The sequence below is a fragment of the Otolemur garnettii genome, unplaced genomic scaffold (assembly GCF_000181295.1).
Source record: "Otolemur garnettii isolate 467f Iridium unplaced genomic scaffold, OtoGar3 scaffold00141, whole genome shotgun sequence".
Classification (NCBI taxonomy): Eukaryota; Metazoa; Chordata; class Mammalia; order Primates; family Galagidae; genus Otolemur; species Otolemur garnettii.
The window spans coordinates 2873597-2886897 of NW_003852536.1; the positions used below are offsets into that span (position 1 = coordinate 2873597).

General features: G+C 41.9%; 1 pseudogene across 1 annotated transcript; it reads right to left on the reverse strand.

The window, feature by feature from the left end:
* Window positions 1-11845: 11845 nt before the first annotated feature.
* On the reverse strand, window positions 11846-12664 carry LOC100953189 (annotated as a pseudogene). Its single transcript, XR_154493.3, has one exon. The product of XR_154493.3 is annotated as a charged multivesicular body protein 2a pseudogene (transcript).
* Between the last annotated feature and the right edge of the window lie 637 nt (window positions 12665-13301).

Here is a 13301-nt window from a genome sequence, read left to right on the forward strand (position 1 = left end):
CGGGCGCCGCGCGCGCCGCGGGGCGGTGCCGCCGCTTTGTCCTGCGGGGCGGGCCCCGCCGGCCCCAACCCCCCAGAGCCGGAGCCCGTCGGCCCGGAAGCAGCCCGGCGCGGGCTGGGCGGCCTCGTCCGCCAAGTGTCCTTTGTCCTTCCGGCCCGGGCCGAGCCCTCGGTGCCCGGGCCGCTCCGCGCAGCCCCGGCCGGCGTGGAGGCCCTCGCGCCGAGGGCGCGCCCGAGGCCCACACCGTCTCCTCCCTTTTTTAGTTTTCAGTCCTTGGTGGCTTTAAAACCGCGCTGCTCGGTTCGCCTAAAGGAGACTGGGGTCAAAATGGAGGAGGCGACTGGCTAGTGAACATGCGTCGGGACGTTTGTGTCCTCGAGTGTGAGCCCGAGTGGGAAGGGGAGGGCGGGGAGCGGGGGACGAAGCGCCTGAGTCCCCGACGAGAAATGCCTGCAGCGTGCAGTGTGGGGCCCGAGTCGTGCTGTGCGTTGCTCGCCTGCCTCCCACTGCGGCTCCGCTCACGTGAAACTGGATACGGCACGTGGGCGACCTCGGTCGGGAGTGCGCGCGTGCTGGCGCACCGTGGGATCCGGTCGAGCCGGACTCAGCCATCAAAGGAGATAGAATGTAGCTTCCTTTAGTATTTAGTTATTATCTCTTCACCCTACGCCTCTTTTATTTGTGGACCTTTACATTTAAGGTTTAGGCTTTATGTATTTCAAAGCATACTCCTGGGAGACCAGCCTGGTAGAGCCATGTCACGGTGCCCAGTCCTGCTGCTTCTAATTACGCTGCTCCCTGGCACGCAGGAGATGCTCAGTGTTAGCGAGGGGGGTTTAAAACCAGCAATCGTTAATTGAGCACGATCTTATTCCATGTAATTACCTTATTTTCACGCTCACTTAATACCTTTGTAGAATCCCAGTAAAATAAACACTATGATGTGTGATAGTTTTTTTTTTTTAAACTGAGTATCTTTTTTGGAAATCAGTTACAAAATACATACTGCTTTAATACTTATTAGGGAATAGGAAAAAGTAACCCTACCGGTGATAACCCTTGCCAGTTCTGGGTTCCTGCTAACTATGCTTGAACTGTAGGCCTGGAAGGTAGTAATATTCCATAAGAGAGTGAGGCATTCTCTGGAAGTAATTGCTAATTGTGTTGTAAAGGAAGGAAAATTGGAAAAGTACCAGACAGAAATAACACGAAGCCATCTATTTTGTTTTTTGTTGTGACTTTGAAAAATTGCTAAGGTTGACATGGAGTTCATTTCACTTGTCTCTGAAAAGTATTTTCCTATGGATTACTTATTCATATTAATCATTTTTACTTGCACAGAAATTGCATGACACAAGCATTTTTTTTAACAGTAGAAAGTAATAAAGTTCACTCATCCCTTTCTCCTCTCTCTAAGGTACACACAACTAACAATTTAATGTCTCTTTACAAAAATTTTCTTTTTTCTTTTTCTCAAATATTATTACACCATATAGTATGTAATACATCTATAGTAATCATTAAAATAACCCTGGAATATATGAAGTAAAAGTGAAAGGCTCTTTTGGCATACTTGCCCTCAACACACATATGATATACACATGACTATATGTCATACATATCCAAATGGCACTGTGCTATGTCATTGGCATTCAATATTTTACTTTTTGCCATTTAACTCCTAATCTTGGAAATTTTTCATGTAATTACCCATAGATATACGCATTCATTTTAATAACTACTTAATAATCCTCTGTTTTCCTTTTTTCTCACTAATCCGAAAAGATGTTTCACTGAGCATCTTTATGCAGATGTCTGTTCATGTGTTTTCAGAGGATGGATTTCTGGACGCGGAATAACTGATCCAACAAGGTATGCACAATTAAAAATGTTAACATACACTGCTAATTTTCCCTGCAGACATTCTACCAATTTCCATTCCCCATCAACAAGATATCAGGGTGGGCCTGATGGCACACCCCTGTAGTCCCAGCTATTCTGGAGACCCAGGCAGGAGGATTTCTTGAGCCCAGTACTTTAAGGCTACAGTGAACTAAGATTGCACCACTGCATTCCAACCTGGGCAACATATCTAAACCCCATATCTACAAAATAAAAAGTTGACCAGGCATGGTGCCTCGCATCTGTAGTCCCAACTACGCAGGAGGCTATGGTAGGAGAATCCCTGGAGCCCAAAGAGTTCAAGGTTGCAGTGAGTAAGCTCAGATCTTGACCCTGTATTTCAGCCTGGGCAACAGAGCAATACGCTATTTCTTAAAACAAGAAAAAAACACTATATAAGAGTGACTTTTTCTGCATGACCTTTTAAATGCCACAGATGTTCACATTTTAGACTGTTTACTGAATCTGATGGGCTAAAAACGGTGTCTTACCTGCTTTGAACTTTCTTGATCAGTACTATGATTGGGCATTCCTTCAAATGTTCATTGACTATTCATTTTATAGAATTAACCTTGTATAGCTTTTGTGTGTTAAAAATTTGGTTCCTCGTGATTTCCTTGTTATTTTATAGTAGCTCTTCTTTTTCTTTTTTTTTATACTCACCACTATACTAATGAGGATATAGTAGCTTTTTACAATAACAGCTTTTGGCTGTTTCTTGTATATGTACCAAATGTTTTCTTCTAGTTGATTTATTAATTTTGTTCATGGACTCTTCCATTTATCATACATTTTAACCCTTTCTTTTGTGGACTCAAATCTGCCCTGTTGTGTGTGTGTGTGTGTGTGTGTGGTTTTCAATCTTTTGTCTTGCTTAAGTAGGAATTCCTGACTTCAATAATAAAAAGATACATGATTTTGAAATCATGATCTTTATATGTGATCCCTTTCTCATTCATAATTTTGACTACTTTTCTTCTTTCTTGCAAGACCAACTTTTGGATTTATTAACAAAGACTATTTTTTTAAAATAATATTTTCTGTTTTACAGCATGTGTATCCTGTTTTCTTTTTTCTAGCTTTTTGAATTGACTGCATACTTTACGTATTCTCCATCTTTTTTGGTTTCTAGTGAATATAATTATGGCTATAAAATTTGCTCTGGGAATCGTTTTATCATATGTGATATCACAGATTTTGACAGATAATGTTCGTATTACTATTCTTGCCTAAATTTTTATAGTTGAAGCTTTTATTTTTTCCAAGTATATAAATTTGGACATGCTTTTATTGTTAATTTCTTTTTTGGTTTGTTTTATACTGTGGACCATTTGTACCTTTTGGGATTTATTTTGTTTTTATTAAATCCTAGCTGTGTACATTAATGCAATCATGGGGTACAATGTGCTGGTTTTATATACAATTTGAAATGTTTTCATCAAACTTGTTAATATAGACTTCACGACATTTTCTTAATTTATTGTGTTCAGACATTTATATTCTACACCTAGTAAATTTCACATGTACCCTTGTAAGATGCACTGTACTTTTGGGATTTATTGATCTGTGTGTGTGGTGGTGGTGGTGGTATTACTTACGAGCATTTTGTGTATGTTGCATGGGCATTTGGAAAGAATGTGAATTCTCTGTAATGCTATTATCAGAGTAGGAGACTAGGAGCCAGGGTTGAGACTGATGCAGGGGCGTACAAAGTGGATGCAGATGTTAAAGTGAACAACCCTCAAGCAGAAGCTGACCAGAGGACCTGATAACCACAGGCAAGCACTGGCTTCACTTGGCTTGTCCGTGATCTCTGTCACCGGACATGAATCTAGGGGAATTACAATATCATTTACATTGCAGTTTTTAAACTTCTCTGCTCTTAAAATCACCATGACAATTCTAAGACAACCATATAAAGTATGTAAATTGGAGGGAACCCAGTTCTAGGACTTACTACCTAAATTCTTAGTAAAAGCTAACAACCCTTAGTGTTGAATTAGTAAAACTACAAGTGATCTAAAACCACTTCTAGGGCAGCTGGGAGTGGACTTTCATCTCGTTTTTATTTATTTAGTGTGTGTATTTTCTTTCTTTTTTTTTGGAGACAGAGTCTCACTGTGTCACCCTCAGTAGAGTGCCATGGCATCACAGCTCACAGCAACCTCAAACTCCTGGGTATAAGCCATTCTCTTGCTCCAGCCTCCCAAGTAGCTGGGACTATAGGCGCCTACCACGACTCCCAGCTATTTTTTTTGTTGCAGTTGTCATTGTTTAACTGTCCTGGGCTGGTTTTGAACCCACCACCCCTGGTACATGTGGCCAGCGCCATAACCACTGTGCTACGGGCACCTAGCCTCATTTTCAGTTTAAAAAGCTGTTGTTTGGCTTACATGGTGCATCCTAAAGTTCTTTTCCCAACAATCACCAAGAACTTGGAAAAACCTGGAGGTTGGAAAGGGTATTAAATCAAGCTTATGAATTATAAAATGACCTATTAAATATTATAATTGTATCTTTAATAGCATGAAATTGTCTTATTTGTCATTCAAGAATCATTTTAGTTCTTTATCACAACAGAGTCTACTTAGTTGAAACTTGAAAGAAAGAAATGTCTGGGAAGATGTGGGGAAACTCACTGAACTGAAGGGAGCTGAAGAGCCAGGTCTTGAAAAGGACAGCGTGCCGGACACACTTGGGGCTCTAGATGAGCTAGAACTGAGTGAGGGGCTCTTGAGGGTGACCACAAGGATCCTCACTAACCTCTTCAGTTGTCGTTCTGACCACTGGGCTTTCATGTGGTCTCGTAAGGCTCCCTGTGTGTCTGGTGATAGATACACGTTACGATTCCAGAAGCTCTTAAGTGAAGTGATCATCATTCAGCCTAGTGGTGTAAGCAGAGGCAGAACATTTTTTTTCCAAGGGGTTCCTTCCCTCTTGGTGGCTGTAAGTCCCCTGGGACACTACCCGGGATCTCTGCTGTCATCCCCTCATACGGAATCTATTAGTATTGCCTCCTGGAGAACTATAGTTATTTGCTGGCAGATAACTTCCCTTTCCTATAAAAGGGAAATGAGGCTGTCAGTTTAGAGGTTTGAAGGGCTTTGCTGACAAAACCTACTTTTTGGTTTGTGTGAGTTACTTTTTAATCTGGTTTAGCAATTAGCATGATTCCAATTCTTTTGTATCACCCAGAAATTTTTAACTGTCTTGATTTGTTGCTGCTGTATTCTGTTGGCTTTCTATGAGCGTTATTGGTTTATTTTTATATTCCTTTTGGTATTTCAAAAGATATTGGAAGAGTGATAAAGGTTTGTATTTGGGCCAGGCATGGTGGCTCATGTCTGTAATCCAAGCACTTTTGGAGGCTGAGGAGGGAAGATCGCTTGAGGTCAGGAGTACACAGCAAGAACCCAATGTCTGCAAAACACTATATATAAAAAATTAGCTGAGCTGAGGCTGGGCATGGTGGTTCATGCCTATAATCCCAGCACTGTGGGAGGCCAAGGTGGGCAGATCACCTGAGCTCACAAGTTCAAGACCAGCCTGAGCTAGAGTGAGACCCCCATGTCTAAAAATAGCCCAGCATTGTGGCGGGTGCCTGTAGTCCCAGCTACTCAGGAAGCTGAGGCAAGAGGGTCACTTGAGCCCAGGAGTTTGCAGTTGCTATGAGCTATGATGCCTCAGTACTCTACTGGGGGTGACAAAGTGAGACTCTGTCTCCAAAAAAAAAAAAAATTACTGGACAGGGTAGTATGCACCTGTAGTCTTAGCTACTTAGAAGGCTGAAGTGGGAGGATTGCTTGAGCCCAGAAGTTTGAGATTGCAGTGAGCAATGATCATGCCACTCTGTCTCTCTTTTTTTTTTTTTTGAGACAGAGTCTCCCTCTGTCACCTGGGCTAGAGTGCCAGGGCCTCTGGCTAGCTCACAGCACTCTCAGGCCCCTGGGCTAAAGCAGTCTTCCTGCCTCAGCCTCCCGAGTATCTGGAACTATAAACACATGCCACCACACCCAGCTAATTTTTATATTTTTAGTGGAGATAGTTTCTAGCTTTGCTCAGGCTGGTCTTGAACTCCTGACCTGGAGCAATCCTCTTGCTTCAACCTCCCAGATGCAAGGATTACAGGTGTTAGCCACTGCTCCCAGCCCAGACCTGATCTCCTAAAGAAAAAGAAAGTCTATGTTCAGCTAGTTTTCTATAACCAGAAGTCTGAATTTCCCCCCCTTTTCACCTAAGTTGTGTGTGTGTGTGAGTCTGTGCCTGTGTTTAAGTCTAATTGTATTACAGGGTTTATAAAAAAAATCAGTTTTGTGCACACTACTTACCATTCTGAGGTCTGCACCCTATAGGCAACAACGCTGACCTCTTTTGGCCCTTACTTTTTTTTACATCCTCTTTCTAAATAAAATGTCCGTTCTGCTATTTCTTGATTTTTCCACTTTCAGCATCATCTCTTCCTGGTGAACATTTAGCTCCCTTTCCCGCCGGCTTCCCCGCCCTCATTGTCTCAGTGTGATTGTGTCACATTTTGAAAGGTTAAACCACCCTTCAGCGTGCTCAGTGTTGTGACAAAGTCAATATTGTTCATAGCTGAGTCACACAGAGTGCTGTGATTCCGTTTTTCTCAGTTATAAAACGTTGTATTAATCCTGGAGTTAAAAATTGTCTTATTGGTTTATTTGCTTAATTTTGTTGAAAACAACTCTTTATTAGAGCCCACTGTGGGCATTTCTTGCAACTTGGTACTTTGAAATCAGCTATAGTCATGGAAATCAACCAGAGCTACACATCAGGGATTCTTTTTTGGTTCTGTTTTTTTCTTCAGAGAGAATTTTAAAATACACCACTGAACACACCTAAGAATTTTTCTCTGGGCCGGAGCCTGTGGCTCAAAAGGGTAGGGCACCGGTCCCATATGCCGGAGGTGGAGGGTTCAAACCCAGCCCCGGCCCAAAAAAAAACCAAAAAACAAATTTTGCTCTGAAAATTTTCCTACAGAATTATAAAACTCCCCACAATATAATCCAACACACCACGTGATCCACCTGTCCATTTTTGCTTTTCATGGAGACATCTCCCTTGGAGCTTTTCTCTTCTTGCTTCAGTCTGTAATGGTTGCTTTCTAAGACCTGCCCTCATGAGATTCTCCTGCCTCCTCAATTCTACAAGTTCCTCTTCATTAGCTTACTGCATTTTGGAGGAAGGTATCCACCAGTGGCTTCCTGGGAAAAGGCTGCAGAGAAGATAAATATTTTGAGATCTCAAATGCTCCAAAACATTCTTGCTCCTATGAACTTTGATACCTGGTTAAAATTGCATTTTTAGAATCATTTTTTCACTAGAGCTATTATATAATTTATAATAGAATTATATTTAAAATTTATTATAGAAATAAAGAAATCTCCTTCATAACCATTATGATGCCTAATGCCATTATCACACCTAAGAAAATAAGCAATAATTCCAGAATATCTAGAATATAGTACTATATTCAAAATTCCCCAGTTGTTCAAAAAAATTTCCCCAAGCTATTTTGTTTTGTTTTTATTTTCAAATGCTACATTTGCTACATTCCTCTTTATTTTCTTTTAGTTTAGGATAATTTCCTCATTTTTTAAAAAATAACATTGACTTTCTTTTTTTTTTGAGGCAGAGTTTCACTCTTCTGCTCCAGGCTAGAGTGCTGTGGTGTCAGCCTAGCTCCCAGCAACCTCAGACTCCTGGGTTCAGGCGATCCTGCCTCAGCCTCCCAAGTAGCTGGACCTACAGACACATGCTACAACATCCAGCAGAGATGGGGATCTGGTTCTTGGTCAGGCAGGTCTTGAACTCTTGATCTCAAGGGATCCTCTTGCCTCACTCAGCCTTCCAGAGTACTCTGATTACAGGTATGAGCCACTGTGCACAGCCGACATTGCCTTTTTGGGAAGTCTACTGTCTCATATTCTGGATTGTCTCTTGGTGCTAGTTAACTTATCTATCTACCATCCCCTTTATTTCCTCTAAAGTGGAAGTTGAGGTGAGGACTGCATCATCCAGTATGGTAGCTACTACCTACATGTGGCTTTAGAACACTTGGAATATGGATAATGCAACTGAGAAACTGAATCATAAATTTCATAAAGTTCAATTCAGTTATTGAAAAATTTTTCAATAAAATTCATAAAATTTCAATAAAATTCAATAAATTTCATAAAATTTCAATAAAATTCATAAATTTCATAAAATTCAATTCAGTTATTGAAAAAAGTTTAAGTATTTGGAACAACGTGGGTATGCAGATCTTTTTCAGTAACAAATTTTATGAAGTCTAGGTCCAGTTCAAGTATTTCCAATAAAAATTTAGCATCTGAATTGAAATGTACATTAAGTGTAAAAACATATGCTGACTCTTGAAGACAGTACAAAAAAAAGAATGTAATGCCAGTCATAGTAGCTCATGCCTGTGTTGTTAGCACTTTGAGAAGCTGAAGCGGCAGGATCACTGGAGCTCAGGAGTTTGACAACAGCCTGAGCAAGAGCAAGGCCTTGTCTCTACCAGAAAAAAAAAGAAAAATTAGCTGGGTGTCATGGTGAGCATCTATAAAATTTGATACCTGGTTAAAATTGCATTTCTAGAATCATTTTCTCACTAGAGAAGGTGAGAAATCATTTCTCACTAGAGAAAATGGTTCTCTGGTACTTGGGAGGCTGAGGCAGGAGGATCACTTGAGCCCAGGAGTTTGAGGTTGCTGTGAGCTAGGATGACATCACTGCACTCTACCCAGGGCAACAGAGCAATACTCTGTCTCAAAAAAAAAAGTAAAATATTTATGCTTTTTATATTAATTACATGTTGAAATGGTACTGTTTGGGGTATATCAGGTTAAGTAAAGTATATTATTAAATTAATTTCATGCATGCATTTTTTAAATTTTGTTTTCACTTTTCTAATGTGACTCCCAGAAAACTTTACATTACTTATGTGGCTCACATTATATTTCTATTGGCTTGTGCTGTTCTAGCAGCTCTGATTAAATTCAGATAAAACATTTTTTGGAAAGAATACTTTTAGACAATGCTGTGTATTTCAAATAGCATCACATCAGAGAATCTATATATCAGATTGCCCCACTATTAGTGAGGCTAATTTTGGTTGTTTGGTTAAGATGGAGACTGCCTGAACTCACCTTGATAAAGATATGCTTCTGTTTGCAATTAAAAATCCATGCAAATACCCTATTAGAAAATAATTGGTTCATGTAATGGTTTTTAGCATTCTTTGAGGATCTTGGGCAGAATCACTGATTACATTGAATGTTGCCAAATAGTGATCGTCTTATTCTGTCAATCTACTTATTAGCTGACATTTATCTGAAAAGAAAAGCTCCCCCCCCCCGCTTTTTTTTTTTGCAGTCATTGGCTGGGGGCTGGGTTTGAACCTGCCACCTCCAGCATATGGGGCCGGTGTCCTACTCCTTTGAGCTACAGGCACCGCCCCCCTCTTCCCCTTTTCATTTACATACATGCGGTATGTCTGGAAAGTATCTAGCCACATAATATGAAAAATAGACAGTTTATTGAAGAAGATACTAGCAACATTGTACACAGGATAATGATGCCTCAGTCCCTTTCAAAGTAGGCACCTGGTACCTCACAGAGTTCTCCCAGCGTCCCTTCCACTATTCAAAACACTGCCAAATCCTTTGTTGGAATTGCCATCTGCTGCCGCGTCGTTTGTTCCTTAATCTCATTGATGGTCTGAGATCTTTTCCCTTTCAAAGGTGACTTTAGTTTTGAGAAAAGCCAGAAGTCGCAGGGCATCTAATCTGGGCTGTAGGAGGGCTGGGTCACCCGGGTGATTTGATGTTTCACCATCAACTCTGCAAGAGACGTGCTGCGTGGGCGCGAGTCGTGGTGATGAAGCCGCGGATCACCCGCTGCCCGTGGTCGCGGTGGTTGTGGTCGCGTTGCATCTCTCAACCAGAAGAACCATGAGATCGTAACAGCACTCTTCACTGATTTTCTTGGCCTGGGGGAGTGTACTCGTGCTGGACAACACCTTCTCGGTCAAAACACACAGTTAAAGTGGTCTCCATCTCATTAGGACTTTGCCGCCTTTGAGGGTGGAATGCACTTGCCACAGCACTTTACATGCCAGCATCCTGAGTCACATATCTCAGACACAGGAGTTTTGGAATCTCCAGCTCGGTCTCCAGTTCTCGCACTGCCGGTGCTGACCTTCACTGATTGCTTCCCGTGCACGTTCAGCCTTCTCAGGAGTTGTGCTTGTTGCAGACCTTCCAGCACGTGCATCACTTTCAGCAGCTTCTCGACCACTTTGAAGCGTCTGTGCCACTTAATCACTGCAGTGTCCCCGAAAGCCTTCTGAGTTGTTGGAATAGTTTCGGTGGAGGAACCTTCAAGCTTAATGCAAACTTTGATGCAGATTCATTGCTCTGCAGACCAAGTCATTTTAAAGTGTTCGGGCCACATGGTACACACCTGCTCGCTCAGCTGCGTCTCGCACCCACTGACCAGTGCGGTGAAGGCATCCCTGTTCACGCATGCGCATTCCAGTCCGCTCGCCCTGGCTGCCAGGTCCCTTAGATGTCACACAAACTGTTGTCCTTACATATGTTAACAATGGCTGTATACTTAGGGAATAGACCTCATATATCTAATATTTATTTATGTAATGTTTCAATCAATGACAGGTATTCTTTTCTAAATTTTTAATTATCATGGGTACTTAACAGTTGTATATATTTGCAGGGTACGTGGGATCTTCTGATACAGACATACAATGTATGTTCATCAAATCAGGGTAATTAGGGTAAATTAGGATAAATGCTTCAGGTATTTGTCTTTTTTTGTGTTAGGAGCATTCCACTTCTTTCAGTTATTTGAAAGTATACCTTAACTTACTGTTGCCCATAGTCACTGTGTTGTGCTGTTAAATATTGCTCATTTTATTTAGTTATCTAACTATATTTTTGCATCCATTAGCCATCTCCTAACTTTATCTTTCCCTCCCCACTGCCCTTCCCAGCCTCCGGAAACCATCATTCTACGCTTTGTCTCCGTTAAATCAGTTGTTTTAAATATTTACAAATGGGCAGCACCTGTGGCTCAGTGGTTAGAGCGCCGGCCCCCTATACTGAGGGTGGTGGGTTCAAACCTAGCCCGGCCGAACTGCAACCAAAAAACAGACACGCGTTGTAGCAGGCACCTGTAGTCCCAGCTATTCGGGAGGCTGAGGCAAGAGAATCACCTAAGCCCAGGAGTTGGAGGCTGCTGTGAGCTGAGTGACCCCATGGCAAGGGCGATAAAGTGAGACAATGTCTCTACTAAGTAAAAAATAAATAAATAAATATTTACAGATATGAGCAAGAACATGTGAGATTTGCCTTTCTGTGTTTGGCTTATTTCACTTAACATAATGCTCTCCAGTTCCATCCATGCTGTTGCAAATGGCAGGATTTCATTCTTTTTTATGGCTATATAATATTCCATCATGTATATGGACCACAGTTCCTTTGCCCATTCATCCATTGATGGACACTTATGTTGATCCCAAATCTTGGCTATAACGAATAATGCTGCAGGAACACAGGAGTGCAGGTATCTTTTTGACGTACCAGCAGTGGGATTGCTGGGTCATACGGTAGTTCCATTTTTAGTTTATGAGGAACTTCCATGCTGTCATCCATCGTGGTTGCACTAATTTACATTTCCACCAATAGTGTACTAGGATTTCCCTTTCTGCACATCCTCTCCAGCATTAATTATTATGTGCCTTTTCGATAAAGGCCATTTTACCTGCTGTGAGTTAAATTGTAGTTTTCATTTGCATTTCTCTGATGACTGTTGATGTTGAGCATTTTTCATACCCTTTGTCTTCTGCATATCTTCTTTTGAGAGATGCCCAGATATTTGTTTTTCTTGTTGTTGTTGTTAGTGTCCAATGTATTTTATTACAGAGGGGTCATGGTAACAATCCTGGGCATCTGCTGGGATCCCGGGAGTGGCAGGTGGGGCAGTCAGTCCCTCCGTAGGTTCCTGAGTCGCTCCTCCAGGTCTGCATCAGCATCAGCCAGGCCTGAGGCTGCAGCCTCTGCTTTTTTCCCACCAGCAGCCACACTGAGCGAGCCCCAGTTGAGGGGAGGTTTGACAGCTCGTCTGTCAGGCTCAGTCCCAGTTCATCCAGGACCTGGGATACAACAGCATCACGCTCCTCTTCATCTTCTTCATCACCCATGGCATCATCTATGGCATCATTCATCATCTCCTCCTTCACGTCCATGATCTCTGCCTGCCGCTCAAACTCCATCATGATCTTCTGAATCTGGGGTAATTTCAGCTGTCTGTTCATGGTGCCCATGGCCTTGGTGACACCTTTCATGGCTTGTGCCATTGAGTTGTTGGACTTGAGTGTCTGGATCTTGAGGGACACAGCCTGGATGTTGGCCCGCATCAACACAAACTTGCGCACATAGCGCCAAGTGCGAACCAAGTCTTTTGCCATAATGCGCACAGCATCCATCGGGCCCTGTTTAGCCCCCTTCTTGATGTCTGCAATGATTTTCTTTTCCTGGGTCTCTAGTTTTTATCGTTCACGATCCAGCTCCCGCATGGTGCGGTTCAGGGCCCTCTGGTTCTGCCGCAGGAGCTCCTCTGGCGTCTTTCGGTGCCCGAACAAAAGGTCCATGGTGGTAGGAGCCCACTGACAAGCCCGAGACAGATGTGGGGCCTAGCTGTGGGGTATAGGGGACACAGACGGGACCCCAGATATTTGTTAATAGGATTCTTTGATTTTTTCCTTTGGTGTTTTCAGAGCTCTGCATACTCTGTATGTTCTAGTTACATGTATTAATCCCTTGTCAGGTAGGTAGTTTGCAAATATTTTCTCCCGTTCTGTGGGTTGTATTTTCACTTTGTTGATTGTTTCCTTTGCTGTGCAAAAGCTTTTTAAAGTAATGTGATCCCATTTGTCCACATGTGCTTTGATTACATCTGCTTTGGGAGTATTACTCAAGAAGTCCTTGTCCAGACCAATGTCCTGAAGCAGTACCCCAATATTTTCTTTTAGTAGTTTCATAGTTTCCAGTCTTAGAATTAAGTCTTTAAACCATTTTGATGTGATTTTTGTATACGGCAAGATATAAGGGCCTGGTTTCATTCTTCTATTATGGATATCCAGTTTTCCTGGCACCATTTATTGAAGAGATTACCTTTTCCCCATTATTTGTTCTTGATATCTTTGTCAAAGATAAGTTCATTATAAATGTGTAGATTTATTTCTGAGTTCTACATTCTGTTCTATTGCTCTATGTGTTTGTTTTTGTACCAGGACCAGGCTGTTTTGGTTACTGTCATTCTGTAGCATAGTATGAAGTCAGGTAATCTGATTTTCT